This window comes from Poecilia latipinna, unplaced genomic scaffold (assembly GCF_001443285.1).
Source record: "Poecilia latipinna isolate Pla-1442-1.1 unplaced genomic scaffold, P_latipinna-1.0 Scaffold153, whole genome shotgun sequence".
Classification (NCBI taxonomy): Eukaryota; Metazoa; Chordata; class Actinopteri; order Cyprinodontiformes; family Poeciliidae; genus Poecilia; species Poecilia latipinna.
The window spans coordinates 46,390-67,508 of NW_015112769.1; positions in this window are offsets into that span (position 1 = coordinate 46,390).

Sequence of the window (21,119 nt, forward strand, 5' to 3'; positions counted from 1 at the left end):
TAAATCTTTTAGGGGTACGCAGTACCGTACCGTACCCCCTTACTTTTGGTAGCTAAGCTAGCTAGCTAAACATGAAGCTAATCAATATGCAGCTTCTCTAACTCTGCATATTTTCTTAACACAGCGGCTTTAAAAGGTCACTAATGGTCTAAGTGACACATTTTATCTGCATTAGGTTGCAACTGTGCCAAAATGTTTTTAATAAACCTTCAAAAGACTTAAATAGTGGGAGTCACACACTTTGTTTTTTTTTTTAAATAAAGTTTAAAGCCCTTCTTGGATTTAAATCTTCCAAACAGTCCAGTAAAACCTCCAGATTACAGATTAATCTGAGTTATCTGTGTAAAAATGAAATGAGATGCCATATTTAAAAAAAAAAAAAGCCCATGGGGAGATTTTAATAGCTTTTAAATGCTAAAGTGACCTGAAGTGTGGAAGTGCTTCAACTTAGGTGATGACAACTGAGTTTTCCTGGAAGCTGAAGCAGCAGAGCGCGATGCATGGGCAGCTGCAGAAACGGACCCTGATGAGTCAGAAAAATTCCCTTAAGTGCATTAATGTGTAGACTTTGTTCCTAAACCCAGTTTAATCACATTTGGTTGTGTAGGTAAACAGAATATGAAAACAAAAATACTTCAGTAAAATAATCTATAATGTTTCTTTGCATGCACTAATTGGTAATTTTTTTAATGTTACTTATTTAAAAAATAAGTAAAAAACTTTTACTTTTTTGTGAAAAAACTTGTCTTTTTTCAAGTTTAATGCGATATTTGCACCAGAAAGTAGAACCAAAATCATTGGTAAGATTTTCTGTTTTGCAGTGCAGTAGACTAGATCGTTATATTCTTCATTTCAACGTGTTTCTGGTGCTTTTTGTGAAACATGCTGAGATCATCTGCCTTCTTTGTTTCTCCCAGTTTGCTGCAGCACCTATGCACACCTAAACATCATTAACATGCAGCAGCAACATTAGCAGCATCTGAAAACCTCATTTCCCTGGACCAGATCTGTCTCTACCGCCTGAAGGATCATCTTTATCCTAAAGTTGTTTGCTTTATAGGAAAAAAAGACAAAGACTAGGGAGGCTCATGGCTGCACTTTGGTATTTTCAGCCTGTCAGCTAAAGACAGAGCCTTTTAAAGGCGACCTATTATTCTTCCTTGAACCGGTTAGGATAAGTCGATGGTCTATACAAAACATGTTCATTACATTTTGTTTGCACAAAGTCATTCTTCGATAATAAGATGTTAGTTGCTCAGTTCTGTGTATTTTAAGATGTTTTAGGGCGTCCTGTCGCTTTAAATCCAAATGAGCTGCTGTTGGCCACGCCCCCTAGCTCAGCCTGTACACTCACATGTCCACAACAAAACCGTCGTCTTTTCCAGCAGCCATGATACAGCTGACCAAACGTGCTGGAACTCAGCTCGGGTTGCTAGGTAACAACGAGGCTGGACTTTCTTTAAGGGTTTGGGAAGTTCTTAAAAGAACAAAGACTTGCAAAAATGTGAATTTTGTGTAATGGATGCCCTTTGAGTGGTTGTGAGTTAGTGTAGAAACAGTACAGCTTTACTTTGCCGCCTTAAAATGTGAAGGTTTATGATCGTGGCAGTGAGCCCTGGGGCATAAATCCCAGGGGAGCAGGTGAGTCGGGAGCCATTAGGATCCTGCTTCTTGTTGCCTCCATGTTTTGGTCTCCGGCTGCCAACAGGCAGAGAAATCACAGCGAAAGCCCCAGGACATCCAGACGGATAACAAACAACAAAGATGGCAAATTCACTTCACTGTGTTTAACAGGAAACAAAGACATTGTGCGTTTTGTAGTTATGAAGCTAATTCAGAGCTCTCACATCTTCCAAACAGGCGTGACCATCAAGGCAGCGGCTCTTCAAAGGAAAAGTCATTTCAGCTCGCAGGATTTCATTTTTCTAAGATGTTACCAGATAAGTAGGACAGAGAAGTGCAGGACCTGGATTGTCTTTATGCAGCAAACATGTGAGAATGTGAGATAGACCGAAACTCATGTTTTATAATCACATTTTTATGTAGAGTGAAATTCAGACAGCCGATCCTGATGATTATGTCTCATCAGACCAATTTAATAAAGAACATAATCATGTTGAGGAATCATTTCCACTCGCAGAATAAGCTGGGAAAAGCTGCTTAAAGTGCAATATTCAAGTGATTATTGGTAATATTTTGTTTTTTTCCTTGTTTCTGCTGCTCTTTTCCTTCCAGTAAACTTTCCAATAATTTTTGGTATTGGTATTTTGGTATTTTTGGTCTGTTTTTTAGTGCAAATATCTTACTACACTTGAAAAAGACAAAACTTACTTTTTAACTTTTCAGCAAGATTTTGGAGCTTATTTAAGTAAATAATTTCTTGATATTGACAAAAACGTTCTGGGTCCATTAGCAGATTATTTCACTTATGGGAAAAATGTCTTGTTAGTTGCCTCAGTGGGCCCATTTTTCTGTTAAAACATTATTTTTCTGCTGGTAACTATTATTTTAGTTATCGATTATTCAATCATTCTGGTGATTAATCGATTAATGAAATGAAAAACTGGCATATTCTTCTGATTTTTCATTTAAGCCTTTTTATATCTTTTTAGAAATACCATTAAAAAGTGCAAATAAATAAGCCAAATCCTTTTTTAAATTAGAAAACAAACATTTCATAGCCTAAAATGCAATAACAGCATTTATTTTGTGAATGCTTGGTCATGTGTGGAAAAAGATCTGCAGCTAAAAAATTCTTCCAAAATCAACATGTGAAAAGTTGGTCAGTTCATCATTGTTTGGATTAACTTATTAATAAAAAAAACAGCAAAAAATGCTTCATTCATTTATGAAAAAAATCTCATAAAATGTTGAATATTTACAGAAAGTTTATTTTTATATATGTTAAATGCAAAATATTATGTTTTTGTACATTTTGGGATAATTACTGCTCTGAGTGTGTTGTTCTTTGGGCAATTGGCCTTTTTTGAGTCTCTATACTCCACTTTATGAATAATCGATTAAACTATGACCAAATTAACTGACAATTATTTGAATCATCAATTGATGCGAGTAATTGTTTCAGCCGTAGCTTCAAATGTTGTAAGACACTGAATTTTATTTTTGTCAGTAGTTGTAAAGTCATAGTTTTGAAAAAAAGACAGAAATGAGCATAAATATTTTTCCTGTGCCAACCAAATCTTTTAAGAAGCACCTAAATGAAGCACCTAAGATTATGCTAGGAAAACATAACAAAATAATCATTATGAAACAAAACTTTTCCAAATGCCACCAACAAAGATCAATGCTGCAGGTGTAAACTTAAAGGAAATCAGTGTTTCAGCATTTTTACAGTTTCCTATAAACTGAATGCTGTTTATTTTTTAAACATTAGCTCAGACTTCCAGCTGCATGTTCGGCAGATTTCCCTTCTGTTTTATTTTAAAATTGTCTATTTGAAAGACTATTTTGCTTGAGGAAGACCTGCAGTAAAAACTTTTTATGCTGCTGCTGTTCTCCTCTTTCTCTTTCACGTCAGCAGCTGACTCAGCTGAAGCAGACCTTTTATTTGCGTTTCTAGCTTCTCCAGATCGTTACTGACAGTTCATCGGTACCGTAGCAAACAACATGTGGATATTGCTTCCTCTGCTGCTGCAGACAGTTGCTGAATTTGCAGTGTGGATTTAGTTTTACAGCTTAACAGTTTAACTCATCCTCACAGATGCTGCCCCACGATCAGCCGAATGACACGCCGCAAAGCGCTGCAGGACGAATTCACACAAAAAGAAATAACTTAAGATACTTTTAGTATCCTGCAAAGGTGACATGTCAGAACAGCACAGTTTACGTTAAGTAAAGACAAATAATAAATCATGCAACAAAGCTGTAATTTAGAGCTAGATATGCTTTTTATTCTCACAGCTTTCACAACATACCTCCAGGTCTAACACCCATGAAATTCCAGCTATGCTTTCCAACAATCAAGAAAATATGCAGAACATTGCACAGACTGGGCTATTCACATCCCACAAGGCAGGGCAGGATTTTTACATCAGGGTTTTTACAGGAGGCAGTAACAGCAGCTTCGCCTGTTTGTCTCTATGAAGTCGCAGTAATTTTAAGATTTACTCCTTAAGTGTCTGAATAAATCAGGGGGGACAATAACTCTTTATTTTATCAGTTGTTTAAAAGATAAAGACAGTAAAAACTGTTTGAAGCTGATGTGACTTCTTAACGTTTGATCCTGAGAATAGTTCTGCAACTATTATTTTAGGAGTCGATTAATCTATAATTATTCTGACGATTAATTGGATAAAAAATGGGACATTCTACTGATTTTACATTGAGTCACTTAAGCCTTTTTATACATTAAAATATGCAATAAACAAATTATTTTAAATAAGAAAACAAACATTTTATTGCCTAAAATGCAAAGCTGCAGGATTCCTATAATAAATCTGAACTTGAAGCTAAAACTAAGACATTTGAAGAGTTCTGGATAAAACATATTTTTATCTTAAATATATTTATTTTTATACAGTTTTAACTTAATTGCTTCTCTGAATGTTTTTTTTCTCACCAATTGGCCTTTACTGGAGCCTCTGTGCTCCAGTTGGCGATTAATCAATTACTAAATTAGTTGACGATTATTTCAATAATCAATTAATCATAATTAATCATAATTAATCTGATTAATCGATACATGACTCCAGCTGGCTGAGCTAAAAATGTCAGGCTAAGCTTGTCAATCCTCTTCAGTATAAACTTATTTTTTCACCTGTTGGAGAAACAACTTCCCTCCCAAAATCTTTGCAGTTTCATAGCTACAAGGCTGTAAAACACAGGTCTTCAACTTGATATATGATTGCTCAAAATGTTGCAACTGTTCCGTTTTTTAGTGCAATAAATTGTAAATTCCATCTGAACATTTACAACCTAACAAGGAAATATCTTGTGTGAAATAAATACAGTAAGAAATGACTGATTTAGAAAAAGGGGAATAAAAGAGTTGAGGCCTCCATTAATCGCTGCAGATAGTTTTTGATGGAGAAAGAGTCATAAGGATTTGGAAAATATATATTTATGTACCTTATCTGATCCGTTCTGGTTTCTACCAACCTTCCATTGGCTTTCTCTGGTCCACGATCGGATTGCGGGGATAATAGATCCAAGAGGAAGAGGAAGACATCCTGCTCCCCAGAGACACACCCTCTCCAGCTTCAGACTTTATACAGTATTTTTCCCTTCAGGTCAGAAGGAGTATATACTGCAGAGTCCCTGCAGTGAGTTCAGCTTTGCTTTTTGACTCCTGTACTCCTCACTTAAGAAATGCCTGCATTACTGCAAACAGGCCGTCAATTCTTCAGATTAGTCAGGTTAATTGATGATTCAAATAGTTATCAACTAATTTAGTCATCAATTAATCATTAACTGGAGTGTGAGAAAAAGGCACTTTGTTCAGGAAACACACTCAGGGATGCCAATAGAGCACCAGTTCTTCTAGGACTCAAACAATTAATCAATGATTCAAATAATCGCAGTGTTTCCCTCAGTGTGTTATCAGCCTGGCGGGCCACCAGGCTTTACTTGTGCCCCCACCAGGCTTGGCATTGTTAATTTATCTTAGTTTTTTTATTATTATTGCCATTTTTAAGACTTTATAGTCTTATAGTGTTTATGCATTAATCTTCCAGTCTTCCAATAATGCACAACTATTAAGTGATATTTTCAAATTTCCTGTCAACTTTAAACATTTTTTAACTCAAAGACATGGCTGGCGGCTGGATGAACGACTGCTGTAGCACCAGGCTTAGTTTTCTGGGGAAAACCCTGAATCGTCAACTAATTTAGTAATCAATTAATTGTTAACTGTAGAAGACTTGATTAAAGGCCAATTGCTCACAGAACAACACACTCAGAAATGCAAATAGGACACAGATTCTTCTACAAAGTAAGTGATTAATCAAATTAATCATTACTAATCAACGACTGAAATAATTTTCAACTAATTTAGTAATCGATTAATCATTATATGGAGTAAATAGTCTCAAAAAAGGTCAGTTGCTCAAAGAATAATACACTCAGAGAAGTAATGAAGCCAAAACTTTACAAAACGTAAACATTTTGCATTTAAGATACAAAAAAATCCTTGTAATATGTTAGATGTTTTAGCTGCAGATGCTGCAATATTTGTTTGCAACAAATTATCAGGCGTTCACTAAAGGAATACTGTTGTATTTTATCGAAAATGCTTATTTTTATTATTGAATTATATAAATCTTTTAATATATTTCTAATAAATGTAAAATGACCTAAATGGTTAGATGAAAAATCTGCAGAATGTGCCAATGTTTTTATCCAATTAACTGATTAATCATCAGAATTTATTACCAAAATAATTGTTAGTTGCAGCTCTAAATCCATCTATCCGTCTCCCACTCCTTCAACCATAACTTAAAGATCAAAAGAGGCAGTTTGACCTCCAATACAAAGCAAAATTCACATTTCTCCAGTTGCCTCAGACTCGGAGGATTTGGTTCATGAAGGTCAGAAGATGCAAACAGAAACACATCATCTGCAAAAAGCAGTGTCTTCTCCTTGGCTGCAGATCCTGTCAATGAAGTCCATTAACAGGGTCAGGGAGACGGGGCATCGCTGCCAGAGTTCAACCTGCTCCTCCTGGATCCGAGGGTCAACAATCGATCAAGCTTTCCCCTCTCACCTCGTGTCACATTAACCGTTACAGAGACGGTGAAACGGAAAGTGATGCATTTCCACCTAGTCTCACCGTTTCCATTAAGCCACTGGAAACGTCAAAAAGCAGAAAACTTAGCAAAAATCTGAGCTCTTAAATAAAAGGGAATTGTTTTTCCCACCAGCACAGTTCAGTCCGATTTGATCAAACTCCAAATTGTTTGTTGAAAGTCTGGTTCATTTGGGGAAGTGTGAATGTTTAATCGACCAAAAAAGCAAACTCTCAGTTCTCAGTTTGGTTGAAGTGAACTCTGGTTCGGTTCGAATGCATATGTGAACGTCAAGTGGACCAGAGACTGCTCCAAAAGCAGGAAGTGGACTACAGCGCATGGCATTCTGGGTAAATACAGCCAAAGCAAATGTATTAGCCTAGCGCTAGCAGGAGCAATGGCTGGAAGTCTTTTGCTGAAGACAAAAGAAAAAACTTTCAACCTCTAAAATCTGACGCTGCTCCATTTCTGTTTACATTCTGTGAAGAAGGACGATGCGCTCAGAGTCTTCAAAAGATTTTGTGTTGTTTCCTTCAGCGGTTCTTGGTGCAGCGCCCCGTCAGGTGAGGAGGGGAACAAGTTTTTCAATTAGCTTGGATCTTTTGACTCAGGGTAGTGAGAAAGCGAACTGCAGCAGCTGAAAATGTAACAAACGCTGCAGTTTTGGTCCCAAATCGAACTAAATTTACTGAACTGCAATGTGTATTTTCCAGCCATATGGTGCCAATAACAAAACAGTAGATGTGTTTTTATTACAAATGTGAGCAAAACTTGTGTTGATATTCCGCTAATGTCGAAAAAACACAATTTGACAATTCTGGTGTTTCCAATAAATAAGAGACGCAAAACAAAATCACACATGAATAAGTTTGTTCACTCTATAAGTAATTAAAAACAAGCTGCGCCATCATCTTCCAGCTACTTCCTGTTGTCTTCTTTGTGGTTTCCACCAGTAGTAACATCCAGTTGTTGATCATGTGACTCGTGCGATCCGAAAATGCTAGAACAAAAACGTTTTATAAAAAAAGTGGGGGGGTTTGTCATGTTTCCATTAAACTAATTTATTTTCATAGCTCCAAATTGCACAGTTATATGGTCCATATGCAGCTAAAGCTACCTTCAGTTCTTACATCTAACTTTGAAATTGGGCCTCCGTCTCTTTAAGAAGCTCCTGCTTTAGGAGCGTTGGACTGAGGAGTTGTTCGTGTAATGAGCTTGGCTAATTCCTGCTGCTGCCACTAGTCTGAAGGAGCTGAGACAGAAATATATTAAAGGATTTCTAAAACATGAGAGAAACAATCAAATCAACACCCCAGGTGTGTTTTTGATTTTTAAAAAAGCTGATTTTACGCTATTTTTTAATATTCTCTGCCATTATTGAATGTTGTTTCTTCTTATACGTCTGTTATTGAAATTCCCTCATATCTGAATTACATCCCCTGCTGTGGATCAACAAATCCACTTTTAGCTCAATATTCTGTCGGGGAAATTATAATCTACCTTGAGGCGAGTTGGTGAATTGCAAATCAATGTCAACTGTCCTTCCTTCCTCTCAGATTGCTTTCTTCCCTTCAGGTAAACAGATATTTATTTTAGAGGTTCCTTCCTCTATGCACTCACGGTGGACGGTTAAAACAACCATTAAATATTAATACTTAATTTTAGAATTTGCATAAGGAGATGGTAATGAGGCTTCTTTATGATGTGCTGCGTCATGCCTGATGATAAGGGAGAATGCTACGTCGCTCTTTGGGGAAATCACTTATTCAGCAATATTATTTTAATTTGTAAGTCTCATTTGTAAGAGTTGTGTTGTTTGGCTGATGCAGAAGAAAATCCAGATGGAGATGGAGGGATGTTTGCTGCCCTCCATCAGAGCGCTCATCCTTTTTTTTATATCTCTGGCATCAGCCGGCTACTTAAAGCAGAAATGCGGCTCTCGCTCCGAGAAGAGACACCAGTGTGGGTTTCTGAAAAGCTTGAGAGCACAGACGACAGATCCATTTTTCCTCCCAGCTTGAATGGGACTGGAGGCTGCTCACTGCCTTTTTTCCACCAGTTAATGCAGAGAAGAATATTCTCAATGCAACGTCTCTCGAAACTCAGGCAGCCAGAGGATTGGATTAAGTTATAGATTTTTGCTGTTTTTCCCTCACAAATATTCAACAATATTTCACTTTAATGACGATATTTTAACTCTCTTTCTTCATGTTAGACATGAAATCAGCTGCAAATGTAAACCCAGGTATTAACCTGATCAGATCTTTTAAATGCACCAAAAACCAAGAATTTGCTCCATTATTGCTCTAAAACCGCATAATCCTCTAGCAGGTGCTTTCATGGTCCTTTTTGTTTAATTAAAATAAGATAAAAAATCACGCTTTGATGTATAAACAAGGAAAATAAATTAGTTCCTTCATTTTCTGTTGGATTTAAAACTTACAGCACATTCATTTGCTCAAAGAGAAGCTGGAATCGAACCCATGACTTTCTGATTTCAAGCCCTTGAAAACAACTGAATCAGCAAAAATCAGGTGAACGGCGAAGGCCTCAAAGGAAAATGAATGTTGGCGCAAAAAGTGGGTAGAACTATCAGGGCGCTGCGCTAGAGGGGCGCCAGAGGTGGAGGAAAAATTACGTCTTACTATTTATGATACAGAGAACATAATGGCACAGACAGGTTGGATTGAACCACATTTAGGAGTGAAAAAACAGCTGGTTGTTCCTTGAGGTTGTAAAGTTTTACTAGGTTGCAGTCTGACACAAAACTGAGCAATATGTCATCTGAGTTCAAGATCCTGAAACCTTATAGAGCTGGAGCTTCTGCTTTTATCTACTTTATCATGCAAAACATTTAGGTTTTCATCAAAATGATGCCTCGAACATCCTAGTCTTCAGGAACCTTTTGGACCTTATCATCTCCTTCCTCGCAGCGCTATCTCTACAGATCTGTTTCAGCTTTCTTCTCCGGTTATTTTCGAGGATATTTGTGAGTAAAACAGATTAGATTGAGCCGCCAGAACCGTGCGTAACGGTGAAGAGAATGGCTGTAGACATTAAACAGTTATTCCACTTACCGTGTGCGCGTCCTGGCTCAGTAAAAGCTTTCTGATTAAACGCGGAGCGCAAGAGAAACGTGGCAAACTGCACAGAAGCGGCGTCCTGAATTTACGCACAAACGGGACACGGAGGCTCGGTGTCATTCAGCGCAGCAGCTCCTGCAGATGCTCCAGCTGTGCAGTCAGTGCCGAGGTTTACTTCACATCGCGGAGGAAAGCTCAGAGTCCGAGCGCCGCGGTCCGGGTTCAGTTGGCTGGCGGTCCACGGAACTTGAGTGGGTCATGTTGCGAAACGCAGCCGTGCGAAGAAGCCAGAAGATCCACTCCACGTTAATGTTAGAGGAAATTCACCAGGTAGCGTCTAGATCTGCGGTTCAGGTTTAGTTTTGGTTCCATGGGAGCGCACACACTGCATCCCCTCCCTCCCTCCACCAGTTAAAGAAACTACACCCACACACATAAAAAACACAGAGAGGAAGGAGTGAGGCAATAGGTTGTTAAGACCCTGTGGACCCACGGAGGACTCGGCAGTTGAGGACGGGAACACGGGAGTCTCTGTTACGCAACTGCTATGATTTTAGGCTTAAAACTTTACAATTAATCCGGAACATGTTTATTTCTCTCTGTGAACATTTTTTATATGATTGTGCAATTTCATTCTAGCATGATTTGTAAATACCTGCAGAGAATTCAAGTGGATTTCTTGAGTATGGAAACACATTCGGGACCAAAAGAAATAAGGAGTAAATAAAGTGGAAAATTTTAAAACTTTTGGAAATGTTCTCAGTTTCAAAAGCCAGAAATATTTGCCTTTTGAAACTGAGACTTTTTCTAGTTTTTTCTAGAAAGTTGTTTAAATTAATCTCAAAATTTGAGTTTTTTTTTTCCTCTAACGTTTTGGCTTAACCCCAAAATTTCTGAGATTTTTGTTTTTAATTCAGATTTTTTTTTTGTGGAAATTTACTCCTCTTTTTATGTCTACAGTGGCTATAATAACCGTCGTATTAATAAGATGATTGTGCAATTGCATTATAGAATGATTTGTAAATAAATACAGAGAATTCAAGTGGTTTATTTTTTAGTATGCACAGTAGGGACACAAAGAAATGAGTAAGTTTCTCTTGGAAAACTCAAATTTTGAGATTAATTTCAGAAATTTTCTAAAAAAAAAAAACCCAAAAACGTTGAAAACATTTGCCTTGTTGACAAAATTTTCACTTTGAAAAGTTAGAAATTTTCTAGACAAAATCTTGGAAATTTCCGGATTTGAAAAGTTTAAATGTTTGAGGAAAAAAAAAGAATGAAATTCTGAGATGAATCTAAAAAGTTTAATTGAAAAAATGTGAAATAATTTAGTTCCATAACTTTTTTTAAGCACTTTGGTTATTTTTAGAAGCTGTAGAAACTCAAGTGAAACTAAAAAATAAAACAATAGGCCCCCTTTAAACGTGAGGAAAAAACAAAATTAAAATTTATAGCTTCATCTTTAGATGCCATTAAACAGAAGATGCGGGTTGTGGGTCTTCCAACAGTGAAGTCTGTTTCTCATTTTGTCAGCATTGGTTTCTCATTTTGTGCCTCGTTTCACACCGGATCAGTTTGAACTCCTGCTGGTCGAAAGCCCAACTTTAGCTTTGATGGACTGAATTTGATGTGAACATCGGCGCTTCTCAAATAGATTCCTTTGACCCTTCAGGTCAATTTATGCACAACAAACTTTCAACCCCAAAAGAGAATTGTTGTCTCATTTAAAATGTTTTCTTCTAGTCATTTGTTAGGACTTGCTGCAGATTCTGCAATAAATTGTGGCGCTTTTAAAGTTTGCCAGCAGGAGGGAAAAGGAGACATGGAAACACACCAGCTTAAAACCTGACTTTGCACACACAACTCATTAATAAAGTGATGATAATCAACAATCTGCTGCTTAGATTTATTATTACAATCTTTGCTGTTCTCAGAGGAGTATTCTTTATTGGAGTGGTAAATTAAACATTGTGTTCGCTGGCTACCTGTTGAGAATTTAGAGACACTTTTAAACGATCCAACAATCTGTTTTGTTGTATAAATTACAACATTCATTCTTCTTCAGTTCACATCTTCTAGCTGCCCCCGAAGGACATTTCACAGGTTTCCATATTTTTATTGTTTTGACAAAGTTTGCAGAGGTTAAAGAGAATAGTACAAAAGGTAGATACAAAAGGTTCTTCAGTCAGAGGCTTCTTCAAATTCAAATTCACTGTAACACAGACTGCTACAGGTCAGTCATCATTATCTAAATTAACTCTTTGAAGCATTTGAATTAATCAATTTGAATTATAACATTTAATTTAATTTTCCTTTGGGATCAATAAAGTATTTTTGATTTTGAATTTAACTAAATTGCATTTCTTTTGTAATGAAAATTTGACTGTAGTGAGGTGTAAACAAAGTTTTGTGCATATTTTGTAAAGGAATCACATCTACTTCCAACTTTTTAGTTTCTTGTTTTGCTTGAGTTTAAAAGAAAACACAAATTTTACTTTGGAAATTAAAACATAGACGATATTTCTACAACCATTATTGAAAAGTCTGGGATAAAAAAACAAACAGAGTAAGCAGAAGGTGAGGCAAAGTAAATGTTTTAAAGATGATTTTTACTCTTAAAATATTTGTGGTGATCATTTAAATTATGCATTCTGGAATATAGCTTTACTGTAATTTTTACTGCAAACTGACCTCAAAAACAACATTTTCCAAAGCTCAACAGATTATGCTGCAGTTGTAGCAGTTTTTATTTCTCTAATGTTTTTTCTGATTCGTTTTTGTTGCATTTTTTTGCTTTTGCCACACACACAAACCAGGCGGCGTTAAAGTTTCAACACAGATGAATCTGTTTGTCCCATCTCAGCCCTGAACAATACATGAGGGTTATTTGGCCCTCGGTCTGCAGCTACAGGCGTCACGCTTTAGTAAACACAGTCAAATATAACAGCACAAAGCCGCTGCTGTTCTGTGCTACAATGATTGGCGTGTTGGTGTTCAGGGCCTCCGAACAACAGAAAGAGGAAAATAAACTGATTAGAAACTATTTAAAGTTGAACATTCTCACCTGGCCCGGCGCCCCGAACCAGGTCCTGTTTTTGTTTTGCTTTCTGAAGCATTTACTGCCCTGAGCAAATCCACAGAGGTGGTAAAAGGTCCTGCTGCCCGTTTGAAATAAAATCAACACCTTAGAACAAAAACAGTGAGAGAAAATTACAGAGACTGAAAATATTTAAAATATTACCGAGTAGCCCCAGAATTTTAAAGCAGAAATTTTTCAAAGCAACTTGTGAATGTTTGCTGGAATCGTCATTGTTTGTTGGGTTTTTAGGGCTTTTTATGGACAGAAAAAATAAATAAAGGAGTAAATTTCTGCCAAGAAACTCAGACATTTTCTAGAAGAAACAAGGACATTTCTGAGTTTGAAAAGTTGAACGTTTTCCACTGGTACAAAGTTCTTCTTGCAATTTTATGACTTTATTCTCATAATTTTATTTTTATTATGTTTTGTTAGTATGACACTGCAGCAGTCTGTAGTCCTAAATCTGACTTTATAATTGGTTTCTAACTAACTGGATTCGGCACTTCTAGATAACATTTGTTTTAATTTGTCTCTGTGAAAACAAACTTAATGAAAACGGAATAAACAATAATCAGATTTCCTTTTTTTACTCTCAGCTTTAGCATTTAATCTGTTTTAACCAGCAAGCTGTCGCTGCACTTTTCCTGAATTTCTACACGGCTGTATTTCAGATTTTCTTTGGTCTTCGTTAAGCTGGACTGCAATTAGAGAAATCAAAGCCAATCTTTACCTTAAGTCGACATTAATGCACCCAAAGATTCAAGCACTGCCGGATTTATCGAAAAGAAAAGTTCCTAACGAGCTTCCTGCTAAAGCATGGACCATATCTTTTTTGTTTGCTCTTTCTTGTGCATTTTCTCTAAACTACAGTGAGCTTCTGTTCTCCTCAGTTTGCCCCAGGATAATGCTGTTTCCACATGACTCACCTGTCTAATGCAGTTAGGAATGAAGAGTCCACTTTGCCATTTACTCATTCCTGCGCTGCACACACACACACACACACACCTGCAGCACAATCACATGAAAGGCTACAGTCAGCCATGGCTGCAGCTCCTTACTGCTACGTTGTGTGGTGGAAACGATGGAATCAGGTTGAGCTCATTAATCCTTACTCTGCACTGGAATCTCCTGAATTTCGCTGCTCGGATCTAATCCCAACAAGGAGAGCGGCCTTTAAACGCCGACAGAGGATTGGAGGCCGGTCGAGTTAAGGGTCAGCGTTGTGGAACCTGTTGAAATAACGGAACCAACAGGAGACATCCAACATTTCTGTGCAGCAATATCGTCTCAGAAAAAAAGAGAGAATTTAACTTTTGGGCGATTTCTCAAAGTTGGTTGTAGTGCCAGCAGTTCAGTTCTCTCAGGAAATTAAATAATCCCCAGAATTGGACTGGTCACCTTGGCTTAAAACCGTTGAATATGGAAAATATTTCAGTAAATGAATTATTGGTGATTTGAAGGAATTTTTAAGACGGTCATCAAAAAGATCATATTAACTCCTGCAGAGTTTATCAAAAACCAGACAGTATGTAGCCTAATGTTGCTTTTATTTGGTTGAGTTTACTGTAAAAACGTCATTAGGTGCTGCACAAACAGAGAAGAATGCAGTTTCTAAGCTAGCTATTTCAGACTTTTCGTAAATAGCTATCCTATACGCCAAATCAAAAATAAGCACCAGCCAAATTGTAAACTTTGGGAAATTTACCCTCATATTTAAATAATGTAGATCTGAAAACACTCCAGTAATGTGTATCAAAAATATGTCACCAAACATGGCCAACAAACATTCAGAAGCCACCAGAAGCAAAACCACGCCCATAAATATCACAACACTGAAGGGTCATTAAACATCTTTTGGATCCCGGACGAGCCCCCAGTGTGTTACGGTCATCAAGCAGGACACACAACATACCGAGTCCAGACCAGATTATGCTTTAATTTTCCTTCATCAGTGGAGTCTTGCACAGTCAGCACTCATGGATTCCAGGTCTAATCTTTGTGTGAGATTATAAATTCATTTGTAACTTGTGTTTTCAACAAGCTTTTCACTTTTACCCACCATGATGTACTTCTTGCAATAAGCAAACATTTATTGGGTTCCAATTATTTCTAAAGCTGATATTAATTTGCTCACTATATAAATGCTGACAGAGTTTCATATCCTCTCCTAACTTTCTTTAAATTTTTGCAGCTTTGCAGGTGGATTACCTTTTAAAAGTAAAATAATTGGCTTGTTACAGACATTTCTGCAAATAGCTAAAGAAAAATCATTGGCGGGTTCAATATTTATTTCTCCCACGGTAATTAAAGGAAACAGCCAGGTTTTATAAGCATCAGCTTATCCCTAAATGTCAGTGTCATAACAACGGCGCTGGAACGTGTCAATCTTTTTCTGGGAAGAAAAACATCATAACTCAGTAAAAGGGGCAAAAAAGCCACTTTTTTTATATCAGCATCCATTGAAGAGGCCAAAGCCGACAGCGAGGCAACGTTTTCCTGGAAGGGTGACTCCGGCAGGTCAATGCTGAGCCTCACACCCCGGCAGCGCCTCGTTGACACAGAGAGCGTGTTTGACTGGCCTGCTAGTAGTACAGATCTGTCAGTTATTAAAAATGTATGGGGCATTATGGAGAGGTCAATCGCACTGTGAGCAAGGATTATTGAGCTGCTGGAATTCGGTATTCAGCAGGAATAGATACAGATCTGCTCTTAAAATACTAAATCACTTACTATTTTAGGTCCTGAACATGTAGATGGAACCAACCGGTAAAAATCCATTTCTTCACAGCAATAACACAAAATCTTACCACGTATTTTCAAATAGTTTCTAGTACACTAGAAATAAAACTAACTGAAAAGCAACTGCTTAGCAAGATATAGCAGATTGTATTATGTCATGACAGTGTAAAATAATATGTGAAAAAAATGAGCTCTTCTTCCTTCTCCCAGTACTAACTGCAGAACTCAGTCAGAAATAACCAATCAGAGTCAGGAGGAGGATCTTAATGCTGTCAATCACTCTTGTGCTCACCAATCCTGCTGGTTTACCACAACATAGCCTGCCATGAATGCTAAGGCTAATTAGCATAGCCACAGATGATAGCAGGTAAATGACTATCCAGTAAAGGTAAGTTGTTTTTCCACCATTAGTACATTGAGTAGCATACATGAGGATGATTGACAGCGCTAAGACCGTCCTCCTGGCTCTGATTGGTAGTTTCTGACTGTTACTGGTGCATTTCTCCAAACCACATTAGTAACACTGGGGGATTTCTTTCACACATTATCTGTTTCATGGTCAGAGGTTTAACAAATATGAAAAAACTTTTTTTTTGTGGAATTTAAATACTGCAGCTTTAAGTCAATAATTCCTTATTAATGAGGAAAAAACACAATTTCCACTGACAGATTATTTCATTATAACATGGTAAAAATGTCTTTTTATAAGTTAAATAATGGAACAAGTACAGTTTCATCAATATTAAGGAATTATTTAATTAAAACAAGCTCCTCTATGTTGCTGAAAAGATACTTTCGAGTTTTGTCTCATTTAAAGTGTATTTGCACTTCAAACTAAACCAAAATTACTTGGTCAAACTTTGTACTTTTGGTTTCTGATTAGTAATTCAACAACAAGTGTCTTTTCCAACACAAACAGTGAAAAAAAGCAGCTGACCAAACGTGCTGGAGCTCTGATTTGGTTGCTAGGTAACGGGCTGGGCTGGGTAGGGTAGGGTTGCTAGGCAACGGCGCAGGGCCCATGGAAAGTGACTCAACATGTTAAGAGTGAAATAATTTGCCAGTACAACTAAAACTTTTAAATTATTATTAAGGGATTATTTACTTGAAACAAGCTTATGTATCTAAATAGTTACTTCTAAATTATTTTTGTCTTTTTTCAAAAGTTCGAAGATATTTGCAGTGGAAAGCAGACCAAAAGTTGCAGTGTCCTACGTTTTATTTGTGAGGAAAAACATGGATAAATATATTTAATATCTTTATTCAGTGAAAATGCTGGTGATTTTATTTATTTATTTATTTTGGAGTTCAACAAAAAATAACTAATTAGAGTTTTGAGTTTTTGATGCATTTCACAAACTTTTCCAGGAAAATCAAAGTGTAAATGCTGCTGCGATCCTGCTGAAAAACCATCACACAGTTGCCTCACAGGTAGAAAGAAACTCCGTTGTGTCCAGGAGAAAATACTCCCTCAAACTAATTGCGTTTGTTCACCTCTCAAGTTTGTATAATTATCTCAGAGCTGCTGCTCACTCAGCATGCTTTCTTCGTTTTTCCTACTCCTACCAAGATGGAGCGATCTTCACCCAGAAGGTTCAGCCTGTTAAAGAAGCTTTATTTACCTTTGAGCCTGTCTGAATCCTCATCTGCCTTCCTGTAAGACTGACTGGGGTTTTAGATGAAACACTGCAGGGAGACATCAGAATATCTTATCAGAATAATAATCCTGCCTGCATCACGTTTTTTACTACTGTGCCTTGCTAAATTATTAAAGGAGATGTGTAAAATTCACTTTTTGCACATTTTTGTCCGTCCTTCAATTTGGGTCTCAACTGCTTCTAAAAACAGACAAAGTGCTTAAAAAAATGCCCAGACAGTTTTTGGCAATATATTAATGTTTTTGGTATCTGGAAAATGAGCTGTTCACAAACGTTCCAAATGTAACATCATCACAAATCAGCAGGGACAACTCACCTAGCAACCCCAGCAAAGCCCAACCCGTTACCTAGCAACCCCAGCAAAGCCCAACCCGTTACCTAGCAACCCCAGCAAAGCCCAACTTGTTATCTAGCAACCCCAGCAAAGCGCAACCCGTTACCTAGCAACCAAAGTGGAGCTTCAGCACATTTGGTCAGCTGGTTTAACAGCTGTATGCGCTGTACAATGGCTGCTGGAAAAGACAAGTGTTTTGTTGTTAACTTACTGTTCAGAAACTACTTGCTGCATTCTTGTTGGCAGTGCAGGAGGCTCCATTTCTGTTTTTCAAAGATGTACAGTTGTATGATTACACATCTGTTTGCAGCCATTTTCACGTGCGAGTGTAAACGTTGAATTTGGGTGGTGTGGCCAGTAGCAGCTTATTTGCATTTAAAGAGGCAAGACGCCCTAAAACAGCTCATTCTGAAAGCAGATCAAGACTAAAATCTCATCATTTAAGAAAGATTTTGTGCAAAATATGTAATAATAATGTTTTGTATAGGCCATAAACCTTTCCCAACCCGTTCAAGGAAGCGTAATAACTCACCTTTAATACCACTATTGCTAATCCAAATATCAAATTTCTCCTAACATGCAAACTGGTTCCAGTCATTTTATAGCAGCTTTTAGTCTTTACACTTGTTTCACACCAAAACTACACATATTAAGTTTCAGTCTCAGTCAGCAGAGTGATTTGCTACAGTATTCATCAAACCACATTAAACTGCAGTTTATTTTAGTGGAATATGAAACCATGGCGGTAAAGAGGCCCATGTCAGCTCTGGAGCAGGTATTCACAGCCCAGGTGGGACAATCTGTTGACAGAACAGCTGCTATGCTCTCCAGGAAGGGAAGCAAAATGGAGGCCATTTCTGAAGCCAAAAGTCCTGTAAGTCATGTAAGGAAACAGCAAATATGTGGGAGAAGATGTTCTGCTCAAACGAGACCAGCGTCGTGGTTTATGGAATAAATGCAGAATTATGTGTGGAGAAAAACACTAACAACTTGTTAGACCTGCAGAAGATTTAACTCTGAGGTTCAGGAGGGAAGACTATGGAGCCAGAAAGGTTTAGATCAAAGCATTCATTACAATGGCCTATTCAAAGTTCAGATGAAAATCTAATTGAGAATTTGTGTCAAGACATGAAATATGATTAATGCTTTTCCTATATGAGAAAAGCATTAATTAGTAATTATTAATTGTGATGTTTTAACATCAGGTGGACTCAGTTTGGTTTGGGTATTATTGGTGCACTTCCCCTCCTTGCCTGTGGGGGCAGTGCACCAAAAACCAGTGAAGAAAAAGACACAAAAACCTCTGAATAAGACACCTAGTGCAACTTCCTTCTTCATGAAACATAAACAAAAATGGAGAGTAGGATTTCCATGAGCTATTTTTCTTACTAACTTTTGGCTAACGTGATTGTTTTGGTTGTATTTTACCCAGAATGCCCTGCGCCATGCTCCGCTTCCTGCTTTTGAAGCGGTTTCCAGTCCGTTTAGTGTTCCAGAGTTCACTTAAACCAAACCAAGACCGAGGTTTGTAAGCGAATCAGAGATTGAATACAAACAAACCGGACTTTCTGGTCAAAGGGTTTGATAAAAATGTACTAAAAAGCTTTGCTTAATCTTTCTAAAATGAACAGAAGTGTGTGATTGTAACATTACAAATAGTTAAAACAGAATCCAAGCATTCTGTTTTGCTTTCTCTGTAATGGTTAAAACGTTTAGCATAAAACAAACTAACAGGTTTGGACTGAGCCAGGTTGCTACTCTGGAAGCAGATGGAAGTTGAGTTGTGCCAGTTTGTATCGTTCTAGAAACGTGACATTTGGATTGATGACGTTTAACATTGCATTAGTGATTGTAAGTGAAAACATGTGTTTACTGCTGGGCTGTCCTCACACTGCGCTCTGAATGTCAGTAATGGTGTTCCTGGCTGCTTTCCTCGCCGGTGTGAATGCATGTGTCATCTGAAGCCGCCGCCAGCAGCGGCTCATTATGTCAGCGAGATGCACTGCACCGAACTGTGTGCAACGGACATTTACACAAGCAATCTGGACTCAGTACACACCACTGATAGTGTTTTGTGCCATGCCAAACATATAAATGAGACGAAGTTAGTAGCTTTAAAGTCTGTGGCTCCATCTGTGCAGCTTTCAGATGAGGAGGAAGGTGCATTTTGGAGAACTGTTGGTTAATACACAGCAATCTGCCGACTTCTACTGTTCTGTTTCCGTCCTTTAGACACAACTTGACAGTCAGTATCTGCTACTGGCAGGAAAGAGTTTACAGTAAGGAGAAAAGTTGGTGTTCCTTGGAAAGCAGCAGTGAGAATCTGGTGAATGGATGCGTAAAACCCTGGAGAGGGAGATGAGACAGCTGAGGACAGAAAGACGAGAATAAAGGTTCAAGACAGACAAGAAGACAACTGGACACAGAAAGAGAGGAAGACAACGACACAGAAAGAGGAAGACAACTGAAGACAGAAAGAGAGGAAAACAACGACACAGAAGGAGAAGAAGACAACTGGACACAGAAAGAGAGGAAGACAACTGGACACTGAATGAGAGGAAGACAACTGGACACAGAAAGAGAGGAAGACAACTGAAGACAGAAAGAGAGGAAGACAACTGGACACAGAAAGATCTAAACAAAGCAGAATGGAGAAACACAGGACTTGGCTGCGCTTTGAGTTTGTTTGGAAGAAAACCATCAGACCCACAGAAATGATTTTAAGTTTTGCAGAATTTTGTGGAATTCAGAAGAATTTTAATGCTTTCAGTAGAGCTGAAAGTTTAATACAAGTTCAAATATGTAAAACATTATAAAAGCTGAAACTACCAGAAGACACAGCAGAAGACACAGCAGAAGTCTACAGAAGAAGCTGAACATTTTGATATAAGGACACAATCTTAACTTCTAGACATTTTGAGTGACACTGTCGACGGGTTTCACAATCCGATTTTCCTAATAAGCAAGAAGGCGCAGCAGACAGACGGACTGCCGGTTTCCCCAGCCGGTTCTGGCCCAACTTGCAGCATGATGCAACCCGCATGTCATATCCAGGTTGCCTCAGACGCAGACCTGGGAGTCTAAATTCAAGACGTCACAAGGCTTTCAGGTCTGGTTCACTAAAAACCAATTTATGATGATCAGTGTGAAAATTACAGATTAATCCTGACAGGAAATCCGTTTCATCTCCGTGTTTTCAACACGGCGGCGTCTCAGCTGATGAAGCTGATCCAAACTGGACACCAGAAAGGAAAGAAACCTGTAATCCGATATTCCATTAATATGTCAGCTGCAAGATTAAAATTTCATCCTGGTCTATAATTTTATTAATAGTTCAAGACATTTATGATGTAAGTTTCTTTAAAAAAATTAAAATGTTTATATATACAAGATGATTTGAAAAATTACAACCAGAGATGTTTATCTGTTTTATTTTGATTTTATTTAGTAGTTATTTTTGTTTTCTTGTAACAAAAATAAACA